At 34.3% G+C, this 24,383-nt stretch overlaps 1 protein-coding gene across 1 annotated transcript in view; it reads right to left on the reverse strand.

The window, feature by feature from the left end:
* The window catches only part of LOC120775519 (frizzled-3), a 48,978-nt gene that overhangs the window by 22,896 nt on the left and 1,699 nt on the right, over positions 1-24,383 (reverse strand). The gene's annotated exons all lie outside the window — the stretch shown is intronic.

Raw genomic sequence — 24,383 nt, forward strand, 5'->3', positions numbered from 1 at the left:
TCCAGAAATATGTAGCGCAAAAGTATGAAAAGAGGTGTATAGTAAAAATCCAACTTTGGAATAATTTATATATAAAAAAATCTACGAATAACTCTAGTTACTAGCTGTTAGATGTAACAAACAATTCTCTTTGGATCATCAAATCTCTCATTTCAATTGAACGATTAAGAGCAACTATTCCGGTCTCAAATTTTTAGTTTATAATTCAAATGATTCTATTTAGCACTAATGTACCACCCTGTTTACCGCCTATCATACAAATGTACACGAATCAAATAGCATTTCATTGATTTGCGGCTTTGGCTGGCGCATTACGACTTTTCTCATTTCCACTTCGCGGCTTCCACTTCAACTTCAACTTTGACTATGCAACTTTTCAACATTGCAACATTTTGGCTTTGAATGACAGCCAACAGGCTTTAGCGGAGATTTCAGCCTCAGCAGCGCCAACCTTTGTATGAATGTTGCTGGCTGGCTCTGCGTTTATGGACTTGTCGCTAACTCGATTATTTGCTGCGGCTTCTGCAATACTGCATATTTTTATTACAACACTGTATACATACAGACGAATGCTTGTGCGCATGTGCAACAGCGTGTTGGTTGTAAGTACAACGTGTTGTCGCTTGTATGCCGTGTGCTGACGGGTCCGACTATTGGCACGCTGACAGTAAATGTCAATTAAATGTGGATATATGCGAGCGAAGAATTCTACTGGGACATCAGTTGTCAGCGAAATTGCATGTTGAACTGTGAGCATCAGTGAAAGAGCGCATTTGTACAAAGTGGATGAGCTAAGGATTGTAGTTGTTGTATGAAATGTACGTATGTATGTATGTATATATGAATGTATATATGTATGTATGTATATACATATGAACCCAAAAGTTGTGTCCGCCAAAAATAAATGCTTTAACCTTCCTGCGACCGCATGAATTTGTATTATTTCTTAAAATTGTACATTCTTCTCCGCCATTATGCACCGCAATTAGCCCATAAATGTGTCTAATTTTACACATGCGCAATGCACAATTTTCATTTCGTATGCTTTTATATAATTTTTTCTTAATAAATACACAACAACAAAAACACCTGCATGCGCATCACACACAGTGGCGTGCATGCGCTGCTGCGGCAAGTTACTTGGTGGCGTTTTGAAAATTATGGAAAAAATGCTTTATCATTCAAAAGGCGTACTTGGAAATTCACGCGAAGGCGCGCAGGTTCAATTAACTTAATTGCCATGTAATTATGGTTGTACATTTGCGCAGGCCGCTGTGATTGTCTGTGTGGCTGGCGCATCAGCTGCCTGCGGTTGTTGGCTGTGGGCTGTTGCTCTTGCTTGGGTTTAGATGTTGTTTTTTTCGCGCAGGCTGTACAAAATGTAGGGTAAGTAGAAGAGTGAAAAATATCCAAAGGTAATAAGGAGGTTAAAGCAAGACACAAAAGACTTAAGTAACGAACTTGCTAGGAAGTTGAAACTAATTACTACGAGACAATCAATTCGGAGGCAAGAAATATTTTTTTCCAAATAATAATACTGGAAGTAATTTTTAAATGCTGACAAAAATATTTTTTTTTTAATAATAATGTTCAATAGAATTTTTTAAAAACTGATTTTTTTTATTTATCGATTTTTTTCTTCGAAATTAGCAAAAGCATAACAGTCATAAAACAGTCATACAAAACAGCTCAAAAGCGTGTTTGGAAAATTAATTTTGAAACAAGTTAACCTTCAATCTTTCACGCAGCTTAATTTACACAATTATACTAGACACCAGCGCGACGATTTATATTTCACTTTTCATACTGTTCACACATGGAAATTCCTTTCATCTCTGTTTAAGGCTGTAGTTTGTTATTAATAAAAGTCGCATCCTTTTTCTTGAAATATAAAATTAAATTTCACTTCGAAACGTACTTTTTAACTTAAAAATAAAAATTCAAACTTACGAACATCACGTCAATCAAGCGCTAAGTTTAGAAACATATGGTTCTTCTTCACAATTTATAGAGCTTAATACTTCGATGGCTGAATAAAGCTCTAAGTGCTGAAATGTCTGAAAAGTTAGAATTTCTTACTAGCATTTCAAGCATTTTAGCATTCAGCGCTTTTTCAGCTTAAGAAAAGGAGCGCTGAATAAAGAAAAAAACATTTTTTATTAAAATATTTTTAGCCCTTATTCAAATGATAGCAGAATAAATTGGGCTTAAAAGCGACAATTTCCCATTATAATTCCGCAGCATTTTAGTATTGAGCGCTTATTCAGCTTAAGCAAATGTTAGTTGAATAAAGTGGACTAAGAAGCTTGAATTTCCCAACAAAATTTGTAAACATTTTAGCATTCTGCGCTTATTCAGTAAAGTAATATGTTAGCTGAATAAAGAGGTCTGAAAAGCTGTAATTTTATATGAGGGTTTTCAAGCATTTTGGCATTCATCGCTTATTTTATATGAAGGTTTTCACGCATTTTGGCATTCAGCGCTTGTTCAGCTTTATAATATGGTAGCTAAATAAAGTATACGGAAAAGCTAGAATTTTCTAACACGATTTTCAAGCATTCAGCGCTTATTCAGCTTAAGAAAATATTAGCTGAATAAAGTACGCCGAAAAGCTAATATTTCTTATAAAGATTCTAAAGCATTTTAATATTCAGCATTTATTTAGCTTAAGAAAATGTTAGCTGAATATAGTGGACTGAAAAGCTGGAATTCAGCGCTTATTCAGCTTAAGTAATTATTAGTTGAAGAAAGTGCACTGAAAAGCTGGACTTTTCTACCAGTATTTTCAGTATTTAGCATTCAGCGTTTACTCAGCTTAAGAAAATTGTAGCTGAATAACGAAACGACTAGCGATTTCACTTTCACAATGCGCTTACTTAAGCCCTTTTTGGCAATTATTCGCCTTAATTCGCCAGCGTCATCCTTGTGCTGCGCTGTTGCAAACATTTCAGTTGCCGCTACCTTGTGTGGCATGACGCGCATTCCTTATGTAATGAGTTGTTGCTTTTGTTTATCGAATTTCCGCTTCACTTTGTACGTGCAGCCGAACGTGCGATTTGTGTTTTTGCCTTCTTTCGCTTTTGGCGGCAGTCGCGGTTGACATGCTGAGTTATTGCTGACTGAACGCCATAGCTTTTGCTGCGCGGCAGATAAACTCTACATTTCTGTAACTGTGGCAGGCCCGTGTATTATTGCTGACTGCGGCCGTTTCGCACTTGGCGGCAAGCAACAGGCAACAGCCAACGGATGGCAGTGCAGTCAACCAAACATTCAGCGGTGGCGTTCACAATATTCGTAAGTTCAGCTCAGTCGCATCCCGCTTTTTATTGCAGTTCAAAGAATGACTTGAGTCTTTGGATATGCTTTCTACCTGCCAAGTCGCCCTTTGCTTCAGCGCGGCTCGAGTTTTGCGCTTACCTCGCGTTGGCAGTGCCGCAGCATGACTCCTGGTTTTTTGTTTTGCTCCGCGCATTTTTACATTTTTGCTTGAAGTTTAGCTATTCGCTTGGAAGCATTCGTCAATTTGAGCTACGCTGAAATTCCAACTGAAATGACGATCGGCAATCATTCTGAAGTACTGCCACAAACCTGCTGTTGACGGCTATGCACAGTGGTGCGCTGGTCGATCTAAAGGCATTGTAATTAATTTGGGGCATTTAAGTGGTTCAAATACCTTTTTATACATATATTTAAAATCATTTTATAGAAGTTCAATGTTCAATGAAGTTAAAAAATTACAAAGTGGCTTTCCGGAAATCTTTCTTTTATTACCGGCTACGAAATAATTCGCTAGATGGCAGAGAGCTCGAAATAGTTAGATATACATTATTTATTCGCTGTATTTTTTTCATTTTCAGTATAAATGTTTAACGCATTATTGTTATTATTTTTATTTTATTTATTTTGAACATTCTTCCACAGATTCTCGAGACTTTACATCAAGTTGTATAGTCAAACTCAATAACTTCACTTCTATCGTGGCAATATAATTGGAATATAGCCGAATTTATATTCGAATAATCACTTTGCACCCGACAGCATTGCTCAAATTTATTTACGCTATATTTTCAGCCGATATAACAAAAGCATCTGCAATTGAACTAATGCAATTTCTTTTCCTTATTTGCTTGAAATACGTATATACTTCTAAGCTTCTAAATATTTTTTCAGCTTTTATATTCGAAGTAGACCCCACTGTTCTTGGCATTTTTTCCTTAACATTATTTGCGCAATCGCCGACGTCATCGTCAAGCTTATTGTCAGTGGCAAGCCATCATCAACTTCATTGTTGTGTTTTTGCCTGCTGATTGCTGCAGCAAAATGTTGGCAGTTACGGCAGCTGTGCCTGCAACAAAACCAACATTAACTAGGGATTTGGCTGAGTAGAAGAATGCCATACATTTTGTGTTGTTTGTTTAGCCATTTCTTTTTTATGGCTTACACATTTCGCGATTTCGCTTTTAGTCCTAACTAATTTTTTATTATTTTTTGCCATGCGATTTGCGAATAAATATTATTATTATTTTATAGAAGTTGCAAGAAATGTGAAGCCAATTACCTGGCATTCGGCAAACATTTTTTTTTGTTTCAAAAGGGTTTAAGTTTTTTTCTTGTCTGTAGTGAATTGTTATTAATTTCTATGCGCTATAAGAAAAACCAATTGAAATTCAGTTTTTGTTAGTTAAATTTTTATAAAGCTGTTGCGAATTTCAGCGTCTTTCGGCACAGTCGAATGTAATCAGTCGCATTTTGACCTTTCTTACGAGTTGTGCGCTTTGTAGAGCACAACTTCATTCACTCTACTTCAGCCCACTAAATTTCCGAGCCATCTCACTCTAATCTATGCAGCCAAGTAAACTCTGCGCTAGTTCTCTAGCCAGCAAATGCTGAGTGCGTGCCATAAGAAAAATTCTTCAAACGTGTATTCATTGCGGAACGTGATGTGAATGTAACACGCAAGACAACATGGCACACGAAGCTAAACATATGCAGAGTTAAGTACGGAATAGCTTAGCATGTAGCCAACAGCTGTCAAAGACACGCATTTAGTAAACAAATATAGCACAAGTAAAAAAAATCTCTGCACTATGTGAACCAAATGTTGCTAACAAATCTCGTTCGTGTGGTACCTTTTAACTGGGTTAACATGCTACCAAACGAGCCTGTGCGAAAATTTCCAGCTATATACTATATATACATACATATGTATGACGGCCTCAAGTATATAATATACATACATATATGTACTTATGAGTATACTGATTAGTTCCAACGTTGCCTTAAATTGAAAAAAAGTTATAAAGGGTACTAAATATGACTTACTACAGATCCACTACGTTTTTATAAAAAATATCAGTTTATTATAATTAATATTTAAACGTAATTGTAATTGTATTTTTCGTAATAACATTTATGTACTAAAGCCTTAATCATACAAATTTTCTGACTTTTCTATACTCTAATAATAATACGAAGTAATTGACATATAATTTTTATAAAAAACATTTAATATTTGGATTACTGTAATCGTAATAGTATTTTTCATGATAAAAATTATTATGATAGTAAGGCAAAAACTTTTTTGGATTTTAACTAGGGCATAATATGCAAAATAAAATTGCTTTCCAAAATAGTAATGATTACCACCAACAGTAATCGCATTTTTCATGATTAGCATTTGTAATAATCACAATACTAAAACTTTACTGAGTTGCAATTTGAGTAATCACCGAAGTAATTAGTGTGTAATGGTAATCTTTTAAATATATTACTACTATAATCGGAGTTAGAGTTTTTTGTTATGAAATACACTGTAATTAAACGTGTAGTTGTAAGTTGTAATCATTTCAAATCGATTACATTTCAAAATAGTAATGATTACCACCAACAGTAATCGCATTTTTCATTATTAGCATTTGTAATAATCACAACGCTAAAACTTTACTGATTTGCAATTTGAGTAATCACCGAAGTAATTAGTGTGTAATAGTAATCTATTATATAGACTACTACTATAATCGGAGTTAGAGTTTTTTGTTATGAAATGCGCTGTAATTAAACGTATAGTTGTAAGTTGTAATCATTTCAAATCGATTACATTTGAAAATAGTAATGATTACGCCTAACAGTAGTCGTGCTTTTCATGATTAGCAATTGCATTAAACACAACGCTAAAACTTTACTAAATAAAATGTGAATTATCGTATTCCGTAGTAATTAGTATGCAATTGTTATCTAAAAAATGAACTAAAATTGGAATTAATTAACTTTTTAATGGTAATGACTTCGTCTAACAGTAATCATTCTTTTCGTAACTAACAATTGTAATAATTAACAATCAATGTTAAATATTTCTGAATTACAATTTAAGTTATAGTACTCCGAAGTAATTAGTATGTAATTGTAATCTAAAAAATGAACTAAAATTGGAATTAATTAACTTTCTAATGGCAATGACTTCGTCTAACAGTAATCATTCTTTTCGTAACTAACAATTGTAGTAATCATCAATCAATGTTAAACATTTCTGAATTACAATATAAGTTTAAGTACTCCGAAGTAATTAGTATGTAATTGTAATCTAAAAAATGAACTAAAATTGGAATTAATTTTGAACATTAACTGTAATAATAATTCTTAATAGCTTTCGTGATATAAATGCAATAATGGTAATCCAAGTAATCAAAATGTAATTGTACGTAAATTGTAGGCGTTTATCAATCAAAATATGTATCGTTTATGGCTACTTGATAACCAAGCATCTTTTAAATACTAATTAAGTAAATTACAATCAAATAAACTTTGCTGCGTTGCAATTATAATCGTGTAATCAGGTAATCTAATAGTAATTAAGTACATACATAAGTATATGCTATACGGGTATGACTGAAAATTATTCGGAGATTTTGGACAATTAACTACATATGTACATATGTCAAATTTCGTCAATATGTCGTTTAAGGAGTTTTCAAAAGCCGGTCCAAATTTGTATTGGTTAGTTAATCCGATCCGAACAAATCGTTAGGAGATGTACCGTTGCTTTGAACTAAAGCCCAAGGCAATTTTGTGAAAATATTTTGTCAAACAGCAAAAGTTTTTTTCTTTGTAAGAATCAGATATCAATCGGTTAATTTGTATGGTAGCTTTAAGTTATAGTGGCCTTAAATAAACATTGACACGCTGTCTAACGCTCATTTCATTGCCATTACGAGTGCTATCGGGCAGCACATTGTGCCTTATCGCTTGCTGGCGCTAATGCCGATATCAGTGCGCGTTTGCCGCCAGCAGGGCTCGCTGGATTAACGGCGGATAAAAGCGTTGGGCGATAACATACTTCAATTTGTCGGGGCATATTTTTATAAAAAATATGTATATAGATTATACAAAAAAATACAGTTATTTTCAATTTAAAGTATGCGTATTTATTTAGCATTTAAGTAAAACAAATTATTTACATTTTAATATAATTATTTTTTTTATCAAAAACTTTTTTATTGTTAATTTTTTTATGAATTCCTATATACCAGATATGTACATATGTATGTATATGGTATACACCAGCTTTGGTTGCATTTCCGGCACATTTCGCTGTGTGGTCCCGCTTCTAATCATGCAGTCACAGTCACTTCGTGTTTTATAGCGATTTATGTATGTAAACATGTACATTTCCGGCAACAACGTTTCCTTACCGTTTTGTAGAAATAATGATAATAAATATTTGAAAGTCGTTTTCAATAATTTTAACAACTTAATAGCACTTTTGTCGCCATAAGCAATACATAAATATGTACGACGTTTTCGGGTGAGCCGCTTTTACACTTCGTTTATATTCCCTTTATGATTGCGACTCTGATTTATCTATGCCGCAATAAAAAATATTACAACCATAAAACTATAATATGTTTGATAAAATTGCTTAACATACATATTTTTAATTCGGATTGACAATGGTTATAAATTCCATAAACAAGTTGGCGATAATTGGTATACATATAACGGTTAAAAATTCGGTTAATAATATTATAAGGTTTAAGGCTCAGCTCTATGACAAATTTTAGAACAACTTTGAGGGGCTAGAAAATTGTATGTAAGTGAGAGCTGATATTTTTCAGTCGGAACAACTTTCGCCATCATTTGGACACTCTAATGCCACACGGTATTTTTAACTCGCTGTCGAAAAACTCACTAAATATAATATTGGAAGCAAAGTTAAGCGTTACAGAATTCACTAAGAGGAATATCTCATAAGTTTTATCTTAGAAAAGGTATGTATGTACATATTTTTAGTAACCGTCAAAGCTTCATATTCGAGTAAAAGTATACATTTCACTCGCTTTTGATTTCCAAATAAGTGTGTAAGCATAGTAAAAGAGACTTATAACTAACATCTTAAGCATCCATAATCTATCCACACCGTTGGTACTAAAAGGTATATCTACCGGCGACAATCTGTTTTAAGAAGCAAACAAAAACCATAGTAAAGAGATGATGATAATTAAGTATATGTGACCTGGTCTACGGAAAGGGGGCTTAGGTGTCAAAAAAAGGAGAACAATTATTATTTTTAACAGCTTTTCCCAGAAAACTAGTTTTCGCACGTTAGCTCCCTTTTCGTAGACCAGGTCACATGCTTATACATATAATGATAATGATTGGACCAAGGAATTGCAAGTGCACTTTAGATGTAATAGCCAAAGGAGCTCAAAATTCGCTCGCTTGAGTTATAATACTTAAATGTATAAATATAAGGAACTTAAAAGTGGATACGAAGCTTCTGACGTTGAGCCTTAAAAGTTAAACTGAGGCTACAAGACTATTACCTCGTTTATAACAATTACAACCGATCTTATGTTGCATTTCGAGTTGGAAGAAAATGGAAATGATATGAGATATGGAATCAAACATCAAGCTAGAAAGCTTTCAGTTGCATAGCCGTAGAGCATGCGAGAAGGCGACCTATGCTGATTCTTTGTGGAAGCTGAAACATTTTGAATATTATGGAAATCACTCTTTACTAACTTAGACTTAGGCAGGTTCTCCATAACGAACGCTTTTGCAAACTACAAATGTTATATCTACGGCTTCACAAAAATCTTTTTTATACCCTGCACAGGATATATTGAGTTTACCACGAAGCTTGTAACGCCTTATATACCTAAGGAATTCGTATGATGTATCTGATACACTATTTTATTTTGTATGGTATACGCTGTTTTATTCAATAACTTTACTACATTTTTATTAAAATATTTGAAATTCAATTTGTAACATTATAAAACATTCTCTTCCTCCACCTGAGTACATCTGGCTCACAAGAGGACCCGCCCACGTTTTAGTGTGGCTGATACAAAGGTAGGACTACTAATACCATCTATATGATTTCTATTAGTTAGATTATAAGTATTAGTTAAGGAATAATCGCATTTTTGCTGAAGCAACTTGTGTTAGTTTACAAAAAAATGAATCAAAAAGCATTTCGTGCGCTAAGAAAGAATTGGTTCTTGGGGTAAAAATACTATTGAACTTGGACCGTGCCTCAGTGAAATTAATCGAGTCCAATCGATTGTCAGCCTAGTAGACTGCATATTAAGAAACGGTTCTCAAGCGTGGAAAGACAAAAAAATCGGCTGGCAAAGTTATGGCATCAGTCTTTTGGGATGCCCATGGTATATTATTCATCGAATGACAAATGAGCCAGTTTCGAAAAGATTTCTGTATATTTCTGTCATAATTTTTAATAGACCTTTTTATCAACACTTCAGTTATGCCGATATTTTTTTATGCCAGATCATTGGCAATTTTAAATTGCCTGTCAAGATGCCCCCTCCAAGGTAGCAGGTATGAAAAAAATGTTATAGCTACCCATAGATGTATTGAATTGCCCAATTTATTACTTAGGAACGAACGACTCTGTCCACATTATGAAAACTTGTCTACAGATGTCGCCTTTTACTTTGGCATCGTTTTGTTTATTGCACGTTTACGCCAATTTAAGGTTTGAATATTGGATACTGCGATGGTAGCGCAATCTATCGGATCCAATGTAAAAGATTCCAAAATAAGCAATTAATTACACATGAAAAATTAATTTAAAAACACATTTTCCAGTACAACAAATTGTGAATCTAAACCATCTTCGAATCTTCTTAAACACACACACAAAATTTCATCAAAATCGGTCCAGCCGTTTAGGAGCAGTTCAATTACAAACACATGGTCAGAAGATTAATATATACTACTGTGCCCAAAAAATAAGGTGACATTTGAATTTAAACTGCGCGCGTCAAAGGATTTGGAGAATTATTTTTTTTTTAGGTTGGTAGTACTGTCTGTCACATAAATGTCAAATTTATTGTCAAAATATTCATTAGTGTTTGAGATACGTGAAGTCTGGTGAGCTGCTAAAAGTGAGTTTTTCGTTTTTTGCGATGTCGAAATTTGTTGAGCAAAGAATTTGCATTAAATTTTGTTTACGCAATCAATTTTCTGCTGCGGATACGTTGAGAATGGTGCAGAAAGCCTTTGGTGATGAGGCTATGTCTAAAAAAAATGTTTACAAGTAGTATAGTGAGTTCCAAGCCGGCCGTGAACGTGTCGAAGACGAAGAGGGGTCCAGGGTGACCATCAACCTCAAGATTTGGTGTTGAAAAACCATCGATTAACAATTAGAGACCTTGCTGATGAAGTTGGCATATCGAAAGGCTCAGCCAATACCATTTTGAAGGATGTTTTGGGCCCGCGACTGGTACCGAAAACATTTCCTCCGAATTTTTTGGAAAAAACGCGTCGCGTTGAAGTGTGTGAAACGATGCTTTCCGACTACCAGGGTGTCATGAAACGCATTATAACTGGCGATGAGACTTGGATCTATGCTTACGACCCCGAAACAACCGATCAATCGAGCGAATATCGTGCCAAAAGAGAGCCGAGACCAAAGTCGCTCAAAAATCAAGGTCATGTTGACTGTTTTCTTCGATTATCGTGGTGTTGTGTATTAAGAATTCCTTCCAACCGGTCAAACAGTCAACAAGGAATATTATTTGAACGTTATGCGTCGTTTGCGTAACGCTATCCGCCTAAAAAGGCCGGAATTGTGGCAAGACAATTCTTGGTTTTTACACCACGATAATGCACCATCCCATACTGCCCTCGTAATTCGTGACCATTTCGCCAAAAACTCAACCCATATCGTTCCGCAACCACCGTATTCACCTGATCTGGCGCCGTGCGACTTCTGGCTGTTCACCAAGCTCAAAAGACCGCTCCGGGGACACCGTTTTATACGATAGAGGAGGATATGAAATAAATTTTAATAATATCACCAAGATCAGAATTGTTGTTATTACTCTCTAGAGACATACACACATAAACATACATATGTATGTATATAATCGCTCATACATACATACGCAGCTCACTGGCATTAAAAGCGCCGCATTGCAGCCAAACAAATGAAAACAAAAAATTATCTATGCAATAAAAAATCAGACTATCCGTCATATTTAAACAATCATAATGCCATAAGACTGACAAATGTGCTTGCCAAATGTGGCCACTATGCCTACAACGTTTCTACGGCATTTATGTATAGTATACATACATACATATATACATATATGTATATTTAGTTAGCGTTTAGCTTTTTATCAACATTTTACGTTTCTATTTTGTAATGCCGGCGACATGACAGAGTTTGACGAGCGCTCTGTTATTGTTGCTGTTGTTAGCGCACGCTTTGTGCTTGCGCTGCGAACCGTTGGCGTATCTTTTTTGCTTTGGCTTTTTTGTTAATTGAAGTTTTGTTGTTGTTATTTGCTAGCTAGTCGCGCTGTTTTCTTTTATTAACATTCTTGCAGCTCATTTTCATTGTTGTTATGTGTTTTTTTGTATGTTAGTGTTGTTGTTATGCTATATACATACATATGTATGTGTGTATGTTGAGCAGGCGGCAAAATTGTTTGACAATTTTCATGTGAAATGACAATATGTAGACAAATAAAGCTAGCACAGCTCGAACGCCCGCGCCACCCGGGCAAGTGAAGAACAACAACATTAAAAGCGGCACAAATGCGAGTAATCGTTTTATGACCGCAAATATTATCAAGTACGTACACATTTTAGTATCTATGTGACAAAGTACACATACATACACATATGTATATGCATATATGCTTACTCATATAGCGTTTAAATAGTTATTTATCTTTGATTATATTATTCATGGCAATATAACCGCAAGAGGTGTGGTTGCTCCTCAGCTTGGCTGAAACCACAGCAACAGCGGCAGACTTGATCAGTCAAACTCCATTGATATCGCAAAAATATTTCAACCAAAAGTTTTGTTTTTGACTACTTCGACGCTATTGTTGCTATGGAGCAGTGTATTAAATAGAGTACCGAACGAACCCATCCGCCATCGTGCGCAACAAGTAGAGCTGCCCTCAACCAATTTATGGAAACTTTCCCAGAAAGATCTTGGTTTGCGGCTTTACAAAATCAAACTTCTACAACAATTGCCTTCGAAAGACCATCAAGCGCGTCGCAAGTTCGGTGGGTGGGTCCAAAACGAGATCGTTGCAGCTGATCGGGATTTTCAGAAGAAAATTTTGCACAGTGATGAAGCTCACTGAAAAAAGTCTGAATGGCTACGTTAATAAATAAATTTGTCACATTTGGAGTGATGATAATTCACAAGCCATTGTTGAGACACGGTTACAACCTCAAAACCCACCACTGCTTGGTAATTTGGTATGGTTGGTTTATGGGTAGAGGCAATCATTGATCCATATTTCTTCAAAAATGAAGGCGGCCATTATGTTACAGTCAATGCGAAACGCCATAAAGGCATGCTGATTGACTTTTTTTGTGCCGGAATTGGAGGTTATTGATGTGGACTACCTCTGGTTTTAACTAGATGCCGATAACGAAAGAAACAAGTTATTGAAGAACGATCGTGCGAACACGATCGTGCAATTTAACACCGGTGGACTATTTTTTGGGAGTTATATGAAGTCGAGCAGATAAGCTCTTGACGATTACCAACTTGGAAGCGAATATTACTGGCATATGTACAGTGCCCTTTACTGCAAAAAAAGGTCGAAACTTCGGTCACTTTATTCGAGCCAGCCGTGGCGATCACATTTTTAAAACATAATGAAAATCCCATAATGATCTATACAAATACCCATCTAACTCATTTGAGCGAACATAAGGAGTTAATTAGTCATGGCAAGCGCTGAGAAGGGAGGGTTGAAATCGGCTTAGCCAAGATAGCCTGATAGCGCATCTTTGGTGTTTTGATAAGCCTACTTCCTGTGTTATTATAAAAATTTACTTTACCAACTACCCTCTGAAATACAAATATGAGTGTAGTATGTATGTATGTATGTATGTATGTGTGGCAGTCGGAAACCTTGTCAATTGAGCATGAAAACCAAGAGGATTTGCCAAATCACGAATGAATATGTATGAAATAATGTTTGTATGTATGTAGGTATGTTTACTACTACTACTTATTCCTTTATACGACCGGCAAAAGAACTCTGCCGGCAAAGTGCGTATGTATGTAAGTATGTATGATCAAACCAGAGCACAATAAAGCATGTTTTTTTCTGCTCTAACGCATCAATAGGTTGCTCCACAACAAAAACTTCTATCGCAACGCACAATATCATTTATAATACAGGAAAATAACAACAACACAAATAACAAAGAGATCTAAAAGCATGATATGGCTTATATAATAGCAGGAAAATGCGTCTAAATGAAGGCATGATGAGCTACGCATGATCGTTCTTTTCTCTACATTTCCAATTTATCTTTTATTTCATATATGGTTTTTATGCGCTTGCTTTCATTTGTGAACTGCCAACATTCATTACACCATTTATACCAAACACTTCGATGCTGCCGCTGCTTTGGTGTGCTACGCACAGGCATATGGCGATATGACTTGTGTATGTGTGTGTATGTATGTATATATGAGCCTACAATGGTATTTGTAATGAAACCATTGAGGTTTCTGTGCATCAACAGCTTTGTGAATTGTTATGAAATACGCGGCATAATGCAGCGCTCCTACACACACAAACAGACCACTACTTACAATGCCATAATAAGCTAAATGTTGTTGTAATTAATGTTTTTGTGGAAAATGCCATCTGCTTTGATCTCCGCTGATATTGTGTTTTTATAATTTTTATTTTCCTCCGGCCTACCTATTCAAAGCGCCATTGAATGCCCGTACGCCTTTGAGTCGTTATCGTTTATCTTCACTTCAAAGTCGGAAATAAAAGTTGAGTGTTTGTAGGCAGAGTTGAGTGTGGATTAATGCAGCTGATCGGTTATTACTTGTTGTAATTTTAATAATAAACTATGGAAATATGTTTTGCTTTGTGTGCGCTTTCAATTAGCTCGCTTTGATCTTGTAGGCTTTGTGTTTCATTAATTTCCGCTCAATAAAACTGTACAATTTAACGCGAAAATTCTCTTTGAACTCGCTGAAACATATTTTTATGAACATATCTTGTCTACTATCAACAGAAAAAAAATTTCATAAACCATTGGAAATTAATATGAACAACTTATAGAATTTTTATAGATGGTATGTATTAAAAAATCTTTGAAAATTGCATACAGCCTTACTTTAAAAGCCGAATATCTCGAGAAGTATTAATGATAGCGATTTTGACCTCGAACCTTTTTTATAGCAAATACAATTTTCTACAAATTTGTCATGTACATTTTTTCTATAGCTCCTGTCATTTACGAGATATATACAAAAAATTGCGAAATTCTTGGAAAAATCGAGTTTAGAGCCCCGTACTACCTCGCCGGTGTGAGTTACGACTTTGTTGCACTGGGCACTTTTGTAGCGTGAACAATTCTGAGATGCATCTAAAGTCAAAGCGATGCCATAAAATACCTCTGATCTGTAGGAATTTAAAGATAAAAACTCACGATTGTAGTGTATTTTCTATGGAAATTTTTTATAGGCCTTGGTCCAGTTCTTAATGTTAATATTAAGGGCTAAAATTTGCAAGGAATTTTTTTTAGGGTATTTCCAAGGAAATTTCGTGACGGTAGTGAAAAAAATTAATAGAAAAAAAACACCCTAAAGTATATGCTATATGCTGTGTTAGCCCGCTCTGATCTCCAAGGCATTTTGGAGGTTATTGAAAAACCTCGTAAAATAATTTGTGCCAAATTATAAGAAGATAGCTCCTCAAATAAAAAAGTTTTCTATACAAGGACTTGGTTTAGATCATTCAGTTTGTATTGCAGCTATATGCTATGATCTGAAAACTTTGCTCAGATATTATAAGCGTGAACTTAGATAGTGATTTATGGTGAGTTTGATGAAGATATCTTGTCATATAAAACAGTTTTCCATACAAAGACGTCATTTTGATAATTCAGTTTGCATAACAGGTATTTACTATAGTAGTCCGATCCGAAAGCTTTGTTCAGATATTATAACGAGAACTGGAATAGTATTTATGATGAAAATGTTTCGTCAAATGAAAATTTTTCCCATACAAAGACTTCAGACAGACTGATCAGTCAGTTTGTATAACAGCTATAGACTATAGTGGACTGATATGGACAGCTTCAAAGCAGCTTCTTGTGAGAAAAGGACGTGTGCCAAAATTTCAAATCGCTGACTTAAAAGAAAGCATACTAAAATATACTAAAACCGTTTTATTCCTCATAAGTACTCTCAATACAAGAGACTAATTGTAGGTCATTAATGCATTTTTGTTGTTGTTTTTGCCTATTACAAGACCATTAAATTTCAGAGAATTCGAAAATGAAAACCAATTTGAGAAATAAAATCGAAATTCCAAAAAAAATAAATGAAGAAAGCAATAATTCTGTGGAAGAACAAAGTCAAAAAGAGAGTAAAAACTGTTAAAAACCTCAATGCGCCATGAAGGGTTGCACCTTCGCGCTGCAGTTGAATCATTATGCAGCGAAAAATGCTAATTTACGGAAATTTAAACACTTCAACAACAACAACAAGAACAACTAAAAGCCACAACAAAACAGCAGGCAGAACAATTATACGAAATGAGTGGAAGTGAAAAAGCAAAAGGAAATCATGTTCACAGCAGACGTCCAGCAAATATGAAAAAGAGGCGGACACCAAAGACGTATCGAACCAAAGGTGCACTGCATGAGTCGTAAGAGCAGAGAAGCAACAACAACAACAGCAAATAGGTTAATTTAAAGAAGTGGAGCGTTCGCTGTTGGCCGCGCTGCAGATGCGCTGCGCGGAACAAGCAAATTCTTTTACGTATTGGAACAATTTTCGATTACAACGGCCAACAGGCGTACACAAGCACACACACACATACAAACATACAAGTAAAAATGCATTTCGTTTGAAGTGCATTGCACAGCAGACCAAACATCGGCAGACGCCTGCGCAGACAGACGAAACGTCATGCGGACAATTTGAAAGGCCAGCACACGAAAAGGGGAAGCCGACAAGCAAAAAAAGGCCTGAAAGAAATTGAACAAAAAAACAATGAATGCAGGGGAACACATGCAATTGCATGATACTCTAACGGCAGCAGACCAGTGGCCGTGTCCGCCGCAACGGAAGGTGCTAATGGACTTTTAGGACTGGGCTGCAGCATTATGAGCGGAACGGCAACCTTTCTTACTTTCTTAATTTTTGTGTGTTTTGTTTTTTTTTTTTTTTTAATTTTATACTTTTTTTTTTTTGAGTTTTACACAAAGAATGCGCCAAAGAAGAGGCGTTTATTAGTTGGAAAAGGAGACTATCCCTTTTTATGCTTTTGGTTTGTGCATTATACGCTATTATGTAAGCATGCTTGTATGTACACGCTGCTAACAGCTTCCACGATCGGTAAAAGTGGAAGATAAAAGCAATTTATTGCAGCGAGCGGAGGCAAAATTGAAATTTTCATGGTGCATTAGAGGTCAGCCAATTCATCGGCAATTCCACATATACATACATAAGTATGTATGTATGTATATCTGAAAGAGTAGAAATTCGGATGATAAGACAAGATTATAAAGTAATAAGACGAACGTTGGAATATTCTTACACATACATACGTACATATGTACTTATTTATACGCTAGATAATGTAAGTATGTATATACATACATATGTATGTATGTACATACATACATATATACATATGTGTAGTCCGAGTAAGTATGTGAATCCATTTAACATTGTGAAGAAGATTAAAAAAGCTTAAAAAAATATAAAGAAACAATAATAATTTGGTTCTAAACTTAAAAGCAATCAGTTATTCCGAAAATTCGAAAAGTAGTTTTCTTAAAATTAAATTCGAATTTCTTAAAACAAAATTCCTAACGTAATAATACTATTATATTTCCTTGGAAAATTACGTAGAAAATTCTACTGGTTGTAAAACATTTATTTCGAACTTATGTTCGAAAATGTTTTCAACACTAATAATTGTCTGGAATTCTACTTGAAACGATCTTAATAATACTATTATAATTCCTTGGAAAATTACGTATAAAATTCTACTGGTTGTAAAACATTTATTTCGAACTTGTGTTCGAAAATATTTTCTACACTAATAATTGTCTGGAATTCTACTTGAAACGATCGTAATAATACTATTATATTTCCTTGGAAAATTACGTAGAAATTTCTACTGGTTGTAAAACATTTACTTCGAACTTACATACATATGTTCGAATATGAAAAACGAAAATGTTTTCAACACTAATAATTGTCTGGAATTCTAGTTGAAACGATCGTAAAACACCACTGCTTGTAAACAGCTGTTTCGAACTTATGTTCGAATCAAAACAAATAACGTAAATAAAAATATACACATATGTAAATATGTACATATATGAGTTAGGAAACAGCTATTACGAGTTAGGAAACAGCTATAACTTAGTTATGATGGAAGATGAAAGCAAAACTTTTTTCAATAACAGTTATATTAAATTCTACCTAAAACGATGTTTCGAACTTATATAGACCTCTTTTCTTAAGTAACAACATCTTTAGTTCAAAGAAAAATATTTACAAAAAAATAAGTAAATTTGAAAATAAAAATATTTGTTAAAAAACTGTAATTTCGAAATTTCGAACTTAGGCAAAAATATATTTTGTTTAAAAAGAACGAATTTAGAATCAATAGAAAGTTTAATTATTTTACAGAGGGCTGTTTCGAGCAAATTTACAAATTGAAAAATTCCAATTTCGAATTTTCGAACTTAGGTACAAATCGTGTTTTTTTTGTTTAAGAAGAACAAATTTGAAGAAATATAAAACTCAAACATTTAACAAAAAGCTGTTTCGAACATACATACATACATACATACATATGCATGTGTATAAAAATGAACTTTGACAAATGGCTATAGCTAAGTAAAAGCAATTCTACGAACCTATTTTCCAGTTTTTTGAGTATATTTTTGAATAGTTCTTCTTGTAAATACCATATACTATTATATTTTATAACGAACAAGAAATCATAATGTTCGAAAAATAAATATTTCGAAATCAAGTTCAGATTGGAACATTTTTTTTGGAAATCGAGGTAATATATACATATTTTAATTTCGTTAAAAACAAATAAAAAAGTTTATTGTTTGAAAATATAATTTTCGAACTTGACTTCGAAAAAGCAAAAGTTCCTACTACGAAACTAACTGTATTTTACTGAAAAAAAAATTTACTGTTTGAAAAATATAACTTTCGAACTTGACTTCGAAAAAGCCAAAGTTCCTACTACGAAACTAACTGTATTTTACTGAAAAAAAAGTTTACTGTTTGAAAAATATAATTTTCGAACTTGACTTCGAAAAAGCAAAAGTTCCTACTACGAAACTAACTGTATTTTACTGAATAATAAAGTTATAATATGCTGTATGGTAAGTATTTGACATTTTGTCGTAGTTATAAATCGCTTTACTCCACCATCTAAGCACATTGGTCGCGTAATTGTTATTGTAATTACCGCAATTACTGTTATGTATTCACTGTTATTCAAAAACACATTCATTATGCTGTGTGTATACAGATTTATTTGAACATCACAGCATTCTTAACTAAGTGTTGTCTGTTACGTTGCGTGCTTCTTTGCAACCATGTGCCAAAAGGTAAATACATACATATGTATATACCTGCGTATTATGTATGTAGCGATACTTAAGTGTTGTTTACACACAAAATAATTGACGCACCTTCTTCAAAATCACACTTTTCGCTTGCATATGGCAACTCAGCGCGTTCGAAAGTATATATAGCGGTTGTGTGTGTGCCAGCAATAGAATTTACAACAACAATAAAGCAATATCGGCGTTATTTTCATCTTCAGCCAACAATCACCTGTGGGAGCGCAATTTGTTTGCATTGGAAGCGGCCGAAGGAAAAAAAATATGGCTGGCCAGAAAGGCAAATAAACAAATAGTATTTCAGACGCACAATTGGGCAGATAATATTGGAAATACATACATACATATATACATATGTAAGCAAGTATTTATAGCTGTAGTTTGAGGCGGCTGCTCACAAAGCAATTGCTTAGATACATACATACAAACAGCCAAACAAATCAAAGTGCAGCATGTCTGCTTCAGACGCTAAGAAAACTACACACATATACATACTTACATATGTGTACATACATACATAAACGCATAACATATGTACGATTATTTTTGTAGTTTTTAAGAACTTCTCTTGACTGATTAATCCTGATTGAGCAGTGAAGAAATGTGCACATACTCATATACATGCATGCATACGTACACACATGTGCGCGCATTGGGAAGGTAAACAGTGTAAACACTTAATCCGACAGCAGCGACAAAAAGGTGGCGCTTTAAATTCAAAGGTAAATAATTAAAAGTAAGCAAAGCGCTACAAAACAGACATACATACTTATACGTATGTATGTATATAATATTTACTTATATACGTACTAGTATGTACAAAGATGTACTATTCAATCGCTGTTCAAACAGAGAGGAAATCTATTAAGCTTTTTCGAAACTCAAAAGCAAGTCAGTCGTAATTTAAATGTACATAACTATATACATACATATGTATATATATTTTTAAAAACATATGTACATATTTATAACGTATGTACATAAGTATCTATGTAACACTTATCTGCAAGTCTTTATAAATTGCATATTTCCTATTAGCAACTGGCTACACGAAAAACTAACTAAAAACTATCGACACATAGATATAAAAAAAACAAGGCATACATACATACATACATACATGTACATATTTACTCACACACATACATATGTACATATGTATGTTTTGCATTTACTTAAATGCCTTGGCCAATCTCTATGGGCGAGACCACTTACTGAAATTGTCTTTTAATTTGACAGCAACAACTTGAGCAAATAACCTATAAGAAATACAGCAAAATACTGATAATAGTACAACAACAAAACACAATTACATGAACACGCAAACATACAATTGTTATTTACTACACTCCTTTCACCTGTTCCACTAAATACAAACACATGCACACCTATATTCAAACATACATACATACAAACAATGATATTTGTAGACTGATAAGAGAAATATGCTAAATTTTATACCCAAAGCAACAAATTTTGATTTAAAACAAAAAAAAACCTTAACTTTGGCAACGAAGGTTCAATACCCTCCACAAATACAAAATATTTCAGACAAGAACTCGTTTATGATCGGCTGGTTTGTATGTAAAGCAGCTATATGCTACAGTGGTCTGAACTGAACAATTTGTTCGAAGATTATAACGTTGCCTCGGACAAAAAACCGTTCCCACGACAGTCGGGTCTATGTACGTAACCGGAACGGACTCGGATTTTTGTCCGACCACGGACTGTCAACTCGGCAGAATTCTGTCGCTACAACAACAACAATAAACACGCCAAATTTTCTGAAGATATCTCGTCAAATAAGACAATTTTCCCTACAAGAACTCGATTTTGAACGGACGGTTTGTATGACAGCTACTTATGTGCTATAGTGCTGCGAGGTGAACAATTTCTTCGAAGATTGTAATAATAAAATGTGCCAATTTTCATGAAGATACCTTGTAAATACCAAAAGTGTTTAAGTTTTTCATAAAAGTACCTAATTTTGTTCGATTATATAGTAGATATGTATTATATGTGACCTGGTCTACGGAAAAGGGGCTTAGGTGTCAAAAAAAAGGAGAACAATTAATGAGATAACGAGAAACTGACGATTATTTTTAACAGCTTTTCCCAGAAAACTAGTTTACGCACGTTAGCTCCCTTTTCGTAGACCAGGTCACATATGCTATAGTGGTCCAATATCAGCGAACAATTGTTTATAATGATTGTTTTATTGTGATTTATTTTAGTTTTTTTATTTCCAATTGTGTTTTTTTTTAATTTTAAAATTATTTTTGCAGTAAAATGTGTTGGGTATAAAATTTCATGTACATATGTATGTGTTTGCCGGCTTGTCATTTTCATAACCGTCAAGCACAATAAGTTACACTTGATTCGTAACCATTCGTAAATACTCGTTTTATTGCTTCTGTCTTGTTAGTTTTTTAAGACTTCGTTTTGTTTAATTTTTTTTGTGTTGGTAGATAAGTTTATCACTCTTATCTTTTACATTATTTACTCCCACCTTTCTTTGCGCCCCGTCCAACTGTTTTTCATTCACTAAGAATGTTGTCAGCACAATTATGTGTAAATAAAAATTTTAAAATTCTAGTTTTTTGAAATTAAAAAAAAGTAGTGGATATGATGCATATCGGCACCGAAATGCAAAATAACAGTTTTCATAAGTTTACAGGCGTAGGAAAAACGATATAATCGAGACCACTCATATGGAAACAAAATTTGAGTTTTGGTTATAAAATGGTTATATATTGGTTATATCTGACAGCGGGAGTTTAAATTTTATAATACCTACATACATATGTACATATACATATGTAATGTGATATTTACTACATCATCTCGAAAAATAGTTCGGTTTTGTTTGGTCAAGTTTTGAAACTCATTGAAAAGGCACGAAGGGTAACCATTAGAGAGAGCTCGACCTAAGACTACTTTTTTAATCGTCTGCAGATTCCTTAGTTCAATATATTGACCCAAATTTACTTGTGAAAGTTCATCACAACCTCAAATATTACATTATTATTTAAAGTATTCGAACTGCAGCAGTAATCAACATGAAATATTAGATCCGGATACAGCAGTTTCTAACGTTTCCTCGACGTTCGAGTCTAAAAATGTACGGATTCGGCTTTACCTACATATATCCGGTCAATTCTGTTAAGGGGTTAGGGGTAGTCAGAATTTTGAACCGCTCAGTAGATTTTAATGAAATTTATACAGCTTTTAGAATACATAATAAACTCGCGCCTGATCCAAGTTTTTTTTTTTCAAAAATTTCGATTTTTTAAGACCAATTAACTGTTATATTAACAAAATGGCGGCCTCAGGAAATTTTTGTCTAAATTTTTGGGAAAAAATGCTTCGATCAGGCCTAGGATTATCTATTTATAAAACTAATTTTTTTTGTCCGATTGATTTTAGATGAATCTCAAAGGACTTATGGTTGTCACCGCAAGTATCTTTTTTTGGAACTGGGTCAACACGAACAACTATAACTTGGAAATTAATTCTTTTTTTAAATTTTCGTGACTTTATGTCAACACATTCTATAATAATGCCATATTACTACTTTTGTAAAATAACACGATTTAATAGCAAAAAAACACTGAAAATTCTCATTTTTTCGTGCCTCTGACTACCCTTAACCCCTTAAGCAAAACCAATCAGAATTTGTGAACAACTCATATGAACTGAAATTATATCGGGTTCAAACTGTTACAGTAGAGGCCCGCTAATCCGGACATGGCCTCATCCGGATTCCACTGTAATCCGGACAGGGTTAAAAAACTCAAAATTTCTATTATGTCCCTTGTAATCCGGACCGACATTCTCTATCCGTAGTCTCTAATCCGGATGACATGTTTATTATTCACTACATTCGCTTTTATGCTTTATTGGTTTAAGTTTTTTTTGTTTTTTTGGAACATGTGTATTATTTGTTATAATAAACAAACAGAAATTTATAAATATTTTTTCATAATACATAGTTCTGATATGTCTTTGGTAATCCGGATTTCCTTATATTCCGGATAGGGGCCGGTTTTAATTGATCCGGATTAGCGGGCCTCTACTGTACTAGTAATTTTTTGCAAAGACTAAAATCGGTCTAATATCAGATATGCTGGTTCAAACTTAGGGCAATCTATATAATTATATAAACTTTAATCTGCAAGTATGTAGCTCCAAGCATATACATATGTATAGTATATACCACACACTAAAAAGTCAGTAATTCATCGCTTTGCATTCGCAAACCATTTCCAACAACAACTGATGTTGATATTAAAGAAATTTTCACAAAACACGTACAAACGAAACTTCTGAGAATTTTCTTTACGAGCGATAAAGTCAGTATCACACACTTAGTGGGCCACTATATACACACATACAAACTAACAAACATATATATGTCTGTAGTACGTACAGCCACAGGCGGCCGATCGGTCGAGCCGTTGTCATTCACTACTTGAGCTGTCATTCAACGGCTGTGCGTGCTTATCTAAAGTGTCTGATCTTTATATGCGAGTGCTGGCGTGTGAGCAAGTGGTTTTTCCATTTGTATTTAGCCGCGAAACGCAAAGGAACGCATCTCAACACAGCACTCCACCGAACTCATCAAAGGCATGCGGGGCTTTCGGTGGCACGACACAGCAACTAACAGTTAGACAGATGTGCCGCGCCAAGCAACTCGCGCTGCAATTATTTGGAAACGAGTATAGCTATAGGTAGGAGGCTTTGATGGTGGCTGGATTAGGTGTTGCAGCGTAAATCAAATAATTGCGAATGTAAATTATTAAGGCTTTTAGAACGCTTTGAATAAAACATGAAGGAAAATGTTTTTCTAGCTAATTGTTGTAAAAAAGGTTAAGTAATTAAATAGAAAAAAGTAAAAATATGTACTACGCTCGGTCTCTTAAAGGCACTGTCAAGCTGATCTTCAGTGCACTGGAATTAATGGAAATATAGGTATACGACCCTACGAACCTCGAAATGGTTCACTCTTTAAGTGAACTAGTCTTTCAGTTTTTGGAATAACGAACTGAAAAGGAACCTGTGCAAACGTACTTTTCTCAGCCAGCAGCTACTCATTTGTACGAACCACCGATATTGGATAGCTATAGCATATAGCTGACACAAGCACTGACCGATCAAACTCAAGTCTTTGTGTAAAAAATTCTTTTATTTGGTAAAATATTTTCACGAATTTTGACATAGGTTTTTATCTGAAGCAACGCTAC

The sequence above is a fragment of the Bactrocera tryoni genome, chromosome 4 (genome assembly GCF_016617805.1).
Source record: "Bactrocera tryoni isolate S06 chromosome 4, CSIRO_BtryS06_freeze2, whole genome shotgun sequence".
NCBI classification, from domain to species: domain Eukaryota; kingdom Metazoa; phylum Arthropoda; class Insecta; order Diptera; family Tephritidae; genus Bactrocera; species Bactrocera tryoni.